This window comes from Bombus huntii, chromosome 6 (genome assembly GCF_024542735.1).
Source record: "Bombus huntii isolate Logan2020A chromosome 6, iyBomHunt1.1, whole genome shotgun sequence".
Lineage (NCBI taxonomy): Eukaryota > Metazoa > Arthropoda > Insecta > Hymenoptera > Apidae > Bombus > Bombus huntii.
The window spans coordinates 5,056,400-5,070,393 of record NC_066243.1 but is presented as its reverse complement, the minus strand read 5'-3'; positions in this window follow the sequence as shown (position 1 = coordinate 5,070,393).

Genomic DNA, 13,994 nt, shown 5'->3' with positions numbered 1-13,994 from the left:
GTAATCACGATAATCGTATTTTATTACAGTATTGATCAAATTTCGGAATTTATCTGACGCGTACAGTATACACATAAAAATATTTTACGGTTGGTATTCAAATATTTTCGTGCAGCATCATACAATGTACAGTATACGTACGTTATACAGTGTACGATTTGTTTGACGAGTCGTCAATGACGACTCGTTAATCGGTTAATTTACTCTATTGAAGAAAACAATATAGTGTTTTGATCATGCTGCATTCTTTAGCTTCTTTTTATAACTCAAGCATGTTTTTCTGTTGTAAAAGAATCTCTTAAGTTTCACAAATATTATTAACACTCATGCATTTTCGTTTCAATTTTATGTTAAAGAACTGTTCTTAAACATTGTACGACTTGCGCTTGTTGAAACAAGTGTAAAATCGGAATATGAAAGTTCAAGGACTCCAGTAGTTACAACCAAGTTTTATTTAAAATTCTAATGTCATTAGAACTTAACATTTAGATTGACCTTCTATTCAAAATTTCATTTTATTTTTCCACATCACCCACATACTTATAAGAATTTTTGTAATTACTATCACAAATTTTTATATTTATTTTGTGTCATATAGAAGAAATATATTTGAAATACCGTTAGCTTATATTTAAAATAACTGTTTATTTAAATTTTGTATTTCATTTGCTCGTTGCAATACAATACAACGCAATACAATGCAACATGATGCAATATAATATATAATATATTCATAACTATCCATTGAATTATTTTGCATATATGAAATTTATCAAGAATTTTATTTATAATGGTACATTTTATTGGCTAAGAGAGTCAGAAATTTTACAGTTTTACGTAAGAATTTTTTATATAATCTTCATTCATTTACATATTTTTGCGGTTAATAATACGAAATTATTTATTATATACTTTCAAATAGTATATAATAGCAACTTATAGACATTTTGCTGATTAACTCATATCTTTCTCATTTAATTACATTTTACAAGAGCACTTACAAAATACATATTGCGAAAAGTCTTGTATAATCGCGTAAGAATGACACTCTCCACGTAAAACCTAAAATAGTATTTTATGGGCATTGCAGTTTGCAGTTTAATTAATAATAATAAAGTTTTATTGCGTGAAGCTTTTAAATTTTACAGTCAGAAAATTCATTCTAATTAATAACTAAACATCCATTCTAGAAATCGTGCAAATAATTAATTGACATAAATATTTGAATATAAGTTGAAAATTCGTAATTACTTAAATACATATATTAATTGTATAGTTTCCTTTCCATTCTATTTGCCAATGTGCTTGTATAATTCCTAATCTCAAGAAGACCCTGAATAATAATTTGATGCTTTGTATTCTAATATTTTATAGATATTTCTTATCACATCGTCTAACACTTCTACCAAGAAAACAACAGTTAGTTAGTAATTGTAAATTCTATCATTATGAATTACGTTATTCCATAAATAATACCATGTCGACATATGCATGTAACCTTGAAAATTCTAACATGTAAATACTTCATCGTACTCATTAATGAATAATATACTAACTACTTTTTTCTGAAACTATATTTTCAAAGACTATTAACATTTTAATGTCTTATAGCATTTTACAGTGATCGAAATAAATAAAAGTCTATCGGTACTAACAATAAATAATTTCTAATTTAACTAGTTTAACTAAGTTCAAACTGTAACATGTTAAATGTTAAATGTGTTATGCAATGTTTTCGATATGTGCAACTGATGATTGTCACAATAAAAATAAAATTCTTTCCTGAGTCATTAGTATTGACCATTTACCATCTATACTTTGTCAGTTTCGTTTGCACTCTTCTTAATTGTTAACTGAAAATTTCACGGAATTAGCGTTTGATTGTATCTTAGAAATTCGAAATACATAAATAAGAAACGATATTTCTTATAGACACTTGCGCCCTAAACTCTTATTTATTTCCAATTAATGTCTTCTTACTGATAGTAATAATTGGTGGTTCTTCGTGTAATCATAATTAAAACGTAAGAATAAAAAGATAGTGAAATGATAACGTATTACAATGCCTTGACCTATTTCTCCATATTGACAAATGCAGTTAAAATGTCATCATTTTTTAACCGATTTATTAGTTTATATTTTGTTTCCACGGTTAAGATTACATGCCAAGTCTTGTTAACATTGTAAAAAAAGCAATCACACACATTGATGATAAACTCGAAACAATCAGTTCACTTCAGCCGATAAATTCCCAATTATGTAAACTGACAATAAAATACGAATTACGAGCGCATGCGAATTGAACGTATGGTTGAGCAGAATTGTTGAGCAATACTTTAAATGATTGATAGACTGCCTGTATTCATGTATTCATGGGCAATTTTTAAGCATGAAAATTCTTTAACTGCGTATAACATACAAAAATATACAAAATATCAGAAATTTCGTATTCGTTATAATAAGTCTAGAAAGTGAAACAATCTGTTTAGGTTTGATTTTGTATTTAATTATGTTCATATAATATGAATCGTGTGACGATGAAAATAACATCTGCAAATTTTTTATGAACATATAAAGAATAGAAGCTTATACAGAATTGTGTAATTTATTTTTGCTACTTGGATGATAGCATTCAATTTTATAAATGATGATTTATACACAATTTGTCTTGTGTCCAGAACTAAACAACATTTTATTAGAATTTATGGTAAAAGCAAAAATATATATAAAAAACAGAGGAATTTTTTGCAATTGCAGTTCAAAATTATAGCACACTATCCTATCCATGCTGGCTGTACTCGTATTTCTAAGAAGAAGGTTAACGTTTTGAATGAACAAGGTCTTTAACTCATTACGCACATCAATCTGTTTCACGTACCAGTAATTTTGTATTCTGAGATTGCTTAAAATACATTCTTGACTTTCATATAAACATAAACCCTTCAATTTTGTATTAATTCTTGGTATTTCGAGCAAATTGTCTCATCAAACATATATAACAATATATAACAATTTCTTTTTGGCAAATAAGATAATTCGAATTAAATATTATTTAATGACCAATTCAATGAAAACAAAACTATATACCTATAGAAATTGTAATTAGTAAGACAAAGTTATTATATAACTTGTTAAAACAATTCCTTTCTTCTACATGACATGAAACGTAACAATGTTTATTCTGATCGTGATAGCAAAGTGATAAAACTACTTGTATTGTCAATATCGTAAAATACAAATCTCTTGCAGTATAACAGCTTAAAACGTGCACAATCAAATGTTATGCTTCTAAACTTCAAACATTTTGGTTGTTCATAATTCTTTCGTATTTGTACAATTTCATCGTGCATTCCAAAATGCTCAAGTATTTTATTCTGCGTTATCACGATGTGAATATATTATGTAACAAATTTAGAACATGCACAAAATATTCGTTCGTAAAGAAATATCAATTCAAGCTTACGAAGCAAGTACTTATCGACATTATTTTGAATTCATATATTAGGTTTATAAAAATTATAATAACTTTAATTAGTGACAATAAATTTATACTTTTTGTAAGTCATTTCTCGTTCATTAATATTTTTATAAAATATAAAATATTTTATTTTCTATCACAATTTATTTATTTCTTAATCTATCTGTATACTAATTGTAAGTAACCTATCTACACATATAATTTTTAGTATTTTATTTTATTGCACAACAACAAAAAATGCTACTAGATAATGTGTTAAAATAGATGTTCATTAAAATATTCTTGTATTTTTTAAAAACACGCCTATATTCTATTCTAATTGTTGCTAAAAATTAAAATATGATTCTACAAACAATAACTAAAAGATTAATTCCTATTGAATTTTTTTAAGGAAATTTCCTCAAATATCAAAGATTAGTTTTATTTAACATAATAATATTTCGAGAAAACATCAAGGCAACATAATGCATTAAAACACATCATTTTAGTATCATAATTATTATGCATATTATTATTTTCTTTTTTATCCTTAATCAAATCGTATTAAGTCATGCAGTTGCTATGAATTACAATGTAACAGTACAATAAATATGATAAATATTATAAAGTACAAAAAAATAATACTACGTATATATATTTCTAAGAACTACCATTCTCAATGGCAAAGTGCCATTCAAAAATACGCAAAGAACAGAGCGCCATTCACAATATTGGGTACAGTAAGTAGTATATCGGTCTAGTTGAGAAGTCAGCAAGCTATTCAACAAAGCGTTTGGTATCGTTCAAATTTTAAAGTAAGATACGGCTATCTTATGTTAACATGTACACATTTAGTTCTCAATGAATAAAAACGATCTTTTTTATATTGTTCCCGTTAAATTTCCACGAGAATACATAAAAAATATATTTTACTAACAAAATACTCGATACTTGACAAAATGTATAGTATTTTGAGACATCATACAAATCTCATCGAGGAAATGGTCTGTTGGCCAAATATCTGCATATGAAATACATTCTCACCCATTGAAATAGACATTTTTGAAGCGAACTAATGCTAAGTATTCCAATTCTTAATCGGTAGCTAACTGTCAATGATCAAATAGTTCTTATCAGATCTAACAATTTACGAGAATCATAGTAATTTAATGAGATTTCTAATAGTTTAGTAGAACTATAAATGAATAAATATTAAAATATGAAATTATTAGAATTATAAAGAAATACTCACTGCCAAAATTATTTGTAGATATGCAGACGAAAATCAGAGAAAACATTAAAAGACAAAAATAAATTTCGTTTTTATACCTTTAAACGCTCATCAAAAGATGTTGATAAAAAAAAAATGCGCTTTATATCTGTGGTAGGATATCTGTGTGATTATATATGTATGTACATACAGCGTGTCTCCGAAATCATGATACAAGCAGTCGGGTTGTCATTCTACATGCAAATGTAAGTAGAAAAGAAAGAATAACATTCTTTCGTTTAAGGCTTGGTTCTTCGAAGATCCGCCTACTGCACGTGTATTAGTTGTAAGTTTCAAGATATCCGACTTCTTTTTCTGCTTCTGTTTATATTTATAAACATAGATAATTTCACGTTTGCTTCCTACTATATTACTGTTATCTTATTTCCGCGGCCTCCACACTGACAATGGTTTCATAAATAAAGGTGAGAGTTTCTCTTTAGAAAAATCGTTTTATTAACGTAAAAATTATTCAAAATATTGACCACGATGCTGCATATATAGCTCTAATTAAATTATTATCAGCACAAGCAGATAAAGAGGTCCATGATTTCGAAGAATCCCTATATGTACGTATAGTATTGAGCTAAATTAAACAGATGGAAAACATTTTTATTAACAGAAATAATGATGGTAACCTAGCGTTAATATGTAAACGTACAAACGTACAATAAAACATTATTTACTTAAAAATTCCATATGCTCAGTTTTTCCCCTTTATGTTGCTACATACACGTGTAAATGAGACGAATATTTAATTACTTGTTATGCATTTGTAAGAAAAATGAATATTTATTAATTGCATAAATTTTAAAAGGACAAAAGAGATATTCGCATGCAATATTGTACATTCCATTCCGTTATGAACATATAATGAAATAGTTCTTACTCAACGATATGTTTATTTTCACCATATTTCAACGTCTCGTCTCTTTCTTTTCAAGAAAATAGAAAATAGTTTTTTAACAATATGGAATAAACAAGAAGATATTTCAAATAAATATGGTATTATCAAATCATGTAACTGACATTCAAGTCACAAAAACCTGATGTGAAATTTGTCCATCTGAAATTTCTTCCACCTGAATGATTAACCCTTCTAGTGTCGACCGGAATAATTGTACCTGAACGGAGAATACCAATCCAATTTGATATAATTTGGCAAGGATTGAGAAAAAATCATAAAAAAAAGTAAGAATGATATTTACAAAAATCAAAAAGGAACGTATTACGAAATAAAGGAAGAATAAATTAATACCAATTGTATTTCAATATTTGTTGAAGATCATAGTAATAATACTTATTCAAAACCATTAGGAAAAATGGAAAAATCAGTTTTCTTTTATAAACAGTATTTGCAAATAAGGAGAATCATCGTTTGGTCATAATTTGATGTAGAACAATACAAAGCATAAATAATGTATTCTCAATTATTTATAACAAAATCTCTAATATCAAGACACAAAACTAAATGACAATCCCATGATGCGCAGTAAGCGTCAGGAAGATTACTTGCTCCGAAACAAGAAATAACATTCTAATACTATTATAAGCATTTATAGCTATCCAGCTATTGAAAATGTGTAATATTTACTTATTATTATTATTCATACAAATAATTTACTCAGCATTGATAGTTACTAATGCATACACAGTACAATCCTAATATTGCACAGATTACAAATTGTACATGATCTATGCACAAGCCCACCAAAAATTTTACTCTCACCTTATCGAGGCAAGATTATTTTATGAAACATAAGGAGATATTCTGTTTTAAACAGTGTTATCTAAAATCTGTGATTACGGTTTCAACCAAATCTCCGAAGCCGAATTTTTGTCCTATGACACCGGCGTATACACAGTCTCGATAATTTGTGGAATATCTCCCACAGAGCTTCTGCAGAGAGATTCAATTTTGAGATAAAGTTCTCTCGCAATAGAAATAGTAAGAATAAAACAATAAGAAGAAGTAAAATAGAATAATGCAATGATATATCATTGTTCGGTACTAAAAGGATTAATCCAATCCATTTAATTAAAATAAAAAAAGAAAGAAAAGTAAGCCTTTTCGAAGAAAACATCTTAACACGCTTTATACTAGTAGCTCACCTTGCGTAGAATGAAATACCATAACTTTCTCTCCGTAGTACATGCATTAGCTTACTAAGGTCGTTTTAAATCCCGTAATTTATCGGAAATTGGATTTCCATTTGAAAATATAAAAATACTGCGGTTACCATTATGAATTCGATTAAAAACTAAATCTTTAAATTGACAATTGATACTCAGAGTATTATTAAACATAAATAATATTGTGTTTATATCGTTATTATTATATATTATATCATAAATTTCATTATTATATTTTTCGAAAATTTTGATATGAACTGTGGAAAGGATTGTATTACAGGCAAACGATTATAATATGAAAGAACATGAAGTATTCTGCTTCGGAGCTTTAAAGCAATTTACAAATTATTAGAAAACTCAGAAACATACCGAAAACGGATCCATTTAGATCTAAAGTAACAAATTCCCGTCAGAGACACACTATTTTTTAAAAAACCGAAGAAACAAATTTCTCTTCGAAATCAAATAATTATCATATCCATGTTATTAATCATGAATATTTATCAGTTAATGGAACATTTAAGTCATCAAAAATTGAAGAGGAAGTTACCATTTAAGAATGCTAAACTTAGATAAACTTATCTAAGTTTTTTTTAGACATTCAAATGGCTAAAAATTATATTTACAATTTTTCGTATTATTTTCGTAATTTATAAGAACAATAGCATGAATGCCTAACAGTCGAAAAATGAGCAAAGAAAACATCATTATTTGCACTAAAAGATCAAAATATAATTTGTGAATGAGCGATTAAATAATCAGCGTTAATTTCTATTTTATATAATGTAAGAATAATCAAATATAACAGAGACAAATGTTGCCAAAAACTGAAATAATGGGGCAAAAAGCACGAAAAGAGAAACTGAAACACCCAACTACGATGTAAACTACAGCAAATCGGATATAGAAATGCCAATGCACTATTTATACTCATCATATAGAAAGATCTATAAGAAGAGGACAAAACAAAACAACAAACTCCACTACAGCGGGACGTACGGAAGAATCACGAGCGTAACAATAATGAAAGCAAGAAACTACTTAATCTTAAGTACACCCCAGTCGACAGAAGGAATTACTACACAGGTGAAATTAGTTGGCAAGTTAAGTTGAACAACAACGATAGGACAAGGAACGAAATGTAAAATAAAAGAAAATCAACCGTGTCAACTATGCGACATCGGAGAAATAGAACGTGGTAAATGGAAAACACATACTAAGCGACTGCACAGTATATACAGAATCCAGACCAACCACACTGAGAAATAAGGAATGATTGGAAATAGTGACGACAACACAACTGAAAAACAAATATGCTGGAACTGACAAGCTTCATAAAGGGAAGCATGAAGTTGAGCGCTTTCTGCATGGAGGAATAGAGAAGCACAAAAGATTGATATATAGGCTGAGTCACCTAAGAGTTTAAGCTGAAATATCTTTGATACTATTAATTGTATCGGAAAAGGTTTCAGATAAATGTTGAATGGCTTCAAGGGGGCCATGTTTTGATATAATTAGTTTTCCTGTAGTTGTACTAAAAAGATATATGATTTCATTTGAAAAATGTTGACCTTCGCGTGACCTTTACGCGACCGCCTACAGAAAAAATAACGACATTAAAACACACGCCCTTTAAAACCCTTCAACTTTTACTTGAAATGTTTACCGATGGGACTAAAATTTCAACTTAAATTCTTAGGTGATTCACCTTGTATACTAACTTATGTGATAAACCAACAATAAGATATAGATCAATGTACATACTTATTATTAGATAAGTAGGGGAGCAAAATTTAGCTTTAAAGAATGAACTAAGATAGTAAAAAAATTTAACAAGCTGGTACATACACAAGATAAATGTAATAGGCATAACCCTCGATATAAAAAACGAATATAATGCAATAATTGAGTTTAATGAATGGATGAATAAGCAAATTTTCGAGGATAATTGCTAGTGAAAATTTCAAATTTCAATAAAAAAATTCCGATAAAAAATGTTCAATGAAATGTATAAGGTAGAAAGTAAGGTAAAGTAAAATGTAAAAGAATCATATAAATTGTTTCTAAAACATTGGAAATAATCTTTCATACTTCTTAAATATTATAATTCATAGTGTAATATAAAATTAATGTAATGCATACACATACGTGAAGTGCACATTTTCAAAAATTAAATTTCTTTCCTAATAGTTTGTTTTATGGAATAATCTGCTTCTTCAAAATCGAATTTAGTGATAGTTGTGTTGTAGTGAAGATTTGTAAATTTTATATATTTATTTTTTCATTTATTTTATATTTGACTCTTATAAGATGATATTAATAATAATAATAACAGATTATTTTCCGAAACTAGTTTATAATTATTATGACGAGCACCTTCAATTTTTCACAAATACATGATTAATTTCATTTAAAAAAAAAAAGTTACACGCACACACAGTAAAACATTACATATTATTTTGCATAACAAAAATTTGCAATTTTTATGAATGTAAAATAATAAATTATAGTTAGATGCAATTCTTGCAATCGCTAGCATTTGTCATTATTCGCATACTAGAATTGCACAATAAAATTTCAATCACCATTATCACTATTATTACTTCAAGTATCAATATTGCATAATTATTATATATCAAACATATAAAACAGAAATATCTTACTATCACTCTTAAAATTAACAACATAAAATATTCCTTTTCTTTTCGTGTAACTAATCTCAACAATAAAAAAAAATTATAGTTTCACAAGAAATACTGAACAGAATTTGAGATCGGGGTATATGGCAACATTGAAGTGAACATGAGTAATAATATCACAAACGGTTGTAATCTCAATCGTGACTTGACATAATTTTATTGTCAGTCGATAGCGTCATGATACCGGTGACGTTGAATGACTAAGTATTGATGTGTTTTTAATTAACGCATCTATTAGTGTATAAATAGAAAAAAAGTATAACAATGATGAATTTAGACAGATATTTCTCCCTTTTACGATATGTACATACATAATTATAAGTGTATCAGTAAAAATAAGCTTTGAAATTATTTCTGAAATTAACTGACAAGTGTATAAATTTATTCATTTCCCTCAAATGTCATTCTTGCAAATAATACAATAGTGTTTTAATAATAATGTTATGATCGGATATATTAGTTAATATAAAATTACTACAACCGTTTTAAATCAGTTTAAATGAATGACCGCTCAAACCACGTTGATTGCATCATTACACATAACGTAACGGATGAATCACATTGCATTACATGAGAAATAAGATTATTACCATTTTTATTTTGTTTTACTAAGGAGAATATTTCATGGATTTGTCACAGAGTTTCAAGAATGATGAAATCACATAAAATCATTATGTTAGAGTATTTTTACGTAGTAATGTACTACAGTCCACAGTTTCGTATAGACATAGATACATACATATATATACATTTCGCATGTGCATACATATATGATTCGTATAATATATGTTTTTTTATATGATCTTCTACAATAATATACGAATGCAAAAAAATTAATGTTCTCAGTAAGAAAGAAATTTCATGTGATTATTATCCCTTATAATATTTAACTATCCGAGCTGACGTTAAAATACATGCGTAGTTCAAATTCTACTCCTATTTTTTATTTTATATTTGCCAATTTATATAGTTAAACGTAATGCAATTATTATATTATTTTCATTGTATTTCTAAAAAAATTTTTTGAACTTTCACAAAATCATATGTATTTGTCGGATTAAGGTTGGAATTTTGGGCGTTCGATGAACCTTTACTCAAATTTACCATCGCGGATATAGCCGATGTTTACCGGTATAAATGTGAGTACTACAAAAGGCTACAAGTAATAGCGGCGATAGGATGGTCGAGATGCCGATGACAACGAATTCAGGTTCGACAACGAATCCACGGTCCACGGGATGACGAATGCCAACGTAATACACGATTCGGATAACTCTCTCGATAACTCAATCAGCAATTCGTCCAACGACTAATTAACTAACTAACTAACTAACTAACTAACTAACTAACTAACTAACTAACTAACTAACTAACTAACTAACTAACTAACTAACTAACTAACTAACTAACTAGCTAACTAACTAACTAACTAACTCGTAATTCAAATGAAACTGCCCTTATATAGTCCTTTTCCCACTCCTTGGGTCAATCTCTGTTTTTGAGGAGAGCTGCACAACTATTTTCTACTTCCGTTATTACACGTCCTTCCCGTGACCGTGGGTACGTTCGATGACTCCTTATGTCACCTCGAGCCCAAACCCATTGTCATAAACCTTAAGTGCCCGCATAACTATTTCTTCGTTTATTGCTTAAAGGTCGTTGTCGTAAACATCTGGATTGGGGTATTGGGTTTTTCCGAACATTCTAAAGAAAGGTCCCGATGTCCTTCCATTTCCGACATATTTTTATACATTTCCAGATCCTTCAAATTTGCAAATATAAATAACGATCAATGTTAAAAAACTATAAATTCTTTTTTTCTCTTTGACTCACTTTTGCTTTCAATACTGTATTTAATTAGAATTGATTAAATTAATACCAGTTAGTTACAGAAAAAGCTCCGAATGAAGCAAATTTAAACTGATGAAGTTGTATATAAAATATATTATTATACCAAAATATGTTAAAATATCATATCAAGATAAGATAGTCCACTAGAAATTAAACCACTTAATTATCTATAGATAATTGAATATGATATATGTAACTCCATAAAGTAATATTCAAACTATTAATTATTTATTTAATTATTAATAATTAATCAAAGATATAAAATTATTCCGTGGAAAATAAATTTCAAAATAAGAAATATCTAGAATTGTAATATTTTATCAAAATGTATTTAACCTGTCCTCAACCATGACCATTAACAACATAACAATTCCTAACAAGGATACGGTCATATACCTGAGCATGACTCTGGACAGGAGATTAACATGGAAACAACACATCACAGACAAATCGAAGCAACTCAAGGCTAAACTTAAAAAATTCTACTGGCTCATTGGCCGACGTTCCAACCTAAGCATGCAGAACCAAATTACCCTCTATAAGACCGTGATAAAACCTGTCTGGACCTATGAAATCCAACTATGTGGTACAGCAAGTAATTCCAACATTCAAATACTTCAACGCTTCCAATCGAAAACACTAAGATCCCTAATAGATGCACCCTGGTTACCAGCGAAGCAATACATCGCGACCTCAAGATACCCACAGTCAAAGAAGAAATAACAAAATGTAGTAATAGATTTATCAAAAGAGTTAACAAACATCGAAACCCCCTAATTACTAAATCACTTAATACGTCGGACCAGATCCGCAGGCTAAGAAAACACTATCATATTTTATTTTTTAATTCGTTTAAGTCTAAATATAGTAAGTAATCAAACAAATATTTCTCAATATTAAAGTAGCCAATTATCTACATCGTAAAACAGTGGAAATTAAACAATAATTATAATGAGATAATTCAATTAAGTTTCTTATCTTTGGAATTTAAAGCCAAAGCTATCTTAAAGAGAGAAATATTTTTTTTCTTTTATTATTTATTAAAATTACAATCAATTCTCGCGTTGAGAATTTTCAGTAATTTTTCTGGCGTGGCGCAGTAACATCGCTAATTATTTATAATAAGTTAGTACTTATTATAGATAAGTATAATTTATAAGTAAGTGTTACAAATAAGTGAATATTACTTAATTTAAATAACTAATTGAATCTAGCGTTTAGGTCTAGCGGGTAATGCCTCTTCAGCCTGCGAATCTGGTCCGTCGTATCAAGTAGCCCAGTGATTAAGGGGTTTCGGTGTTTGTTGATTCTTTTGCTATATCTGTCGCTATATTTTGCTATTTCCTCTTTGACTGTGGGTATCTTGAGGTCGCGGTGTATTGTTTCATAGGTTACATACCAAGGTCATCAATTAGGGATCTTAGCGTTTTCGATTGGAAGCGTTGAAGTATTTCAATGTTGGAGTTACTTGCTGTTCCCCATAGTTGGATTCCGTAGGTCCAGACAGGTTTTATTACGGTCTTGTAGAGGCTAATTTTGTTCTGTGTGCTTAGGTTGGAGCGTCGGCCAGTGAGCCAATAGAATTTCTTGAATTTGTCCTTGAGTTGCTTTGTTTTGTCTGTGATGTGATTTTTCCAAGTTAGCCTCCTGTCCAGGGTCATGCTCAGGTATCTGACTGAGTCCTTACTAGGAATTATTGTGTTGTTAATGGTGACCTGGGGGCAGGTTTGTTTTCGGAGCGTGAAGGTTACATGTGAGGATTTTTTTTCGTTAATTTTGAAGCCCCATTTATTTTTTTTTTATTTATTTGTTGAAATTACAATCAATTCTCGTGTTGAGAATTTTCAGTAATTTTTCTGGCGTGGCGCAGTGACATGGCTGTTTATTTACAATAAGTTAATACTTATTATAGATAGGTATAATTTATGATTTGTAAGTATTATAAGTAAGTGCATATGCTTAATTTGGATAATTAAATGAATCTAACGTTTAGGTCTAGCGGGTAGTGCCTCTTCAGCCTGCGAATCTGGTCCGTCGTATCGAGTAGTCCAGTGATTAGGGGGTTTCGGTGTTTGTTGATTCTTTTGCTGTATCTGTCGCTATATTTTGCTATTTCCTCTTTGACGGTGGGTATCTTGAGGTCGCGGTGTATTGTTTCATTGGTTACATACCAAGGTGCGTCAATTAGGGATCTTAGCGTTTTCGATTGAAAGCGTTGGAGTATTTCAATGTTGGAGTTACTTGCTGTTCCCCATAGTTGGATTCCGTAGGTCCAGACAGGTTTTATTACGGTCTTGTAGAGGGTAATTTTATTCTGTAAATTTAGTTTGGAGCGTCGGCCCGTGAGCCAATAGAGTTTTTTTAGTTTGTCCTTTAGTTGCTTCCTTTTATCTGAGATGTGTGTCTTCCACGTTAGTCTCCTGTCCAGGGTCATGCCCAGGTATCGGACTGTGTCCCTGCTAGGAACTGTTGCATTGTTGATGGTGACCTGGGGGCAGGTTTGTTTTCGGAGCGTGAAGGTTACATGTGAGGATTTCTTTTCGTTGACTTTGAAGCCCCATTTGTGAAACCACTTTTCCATGGA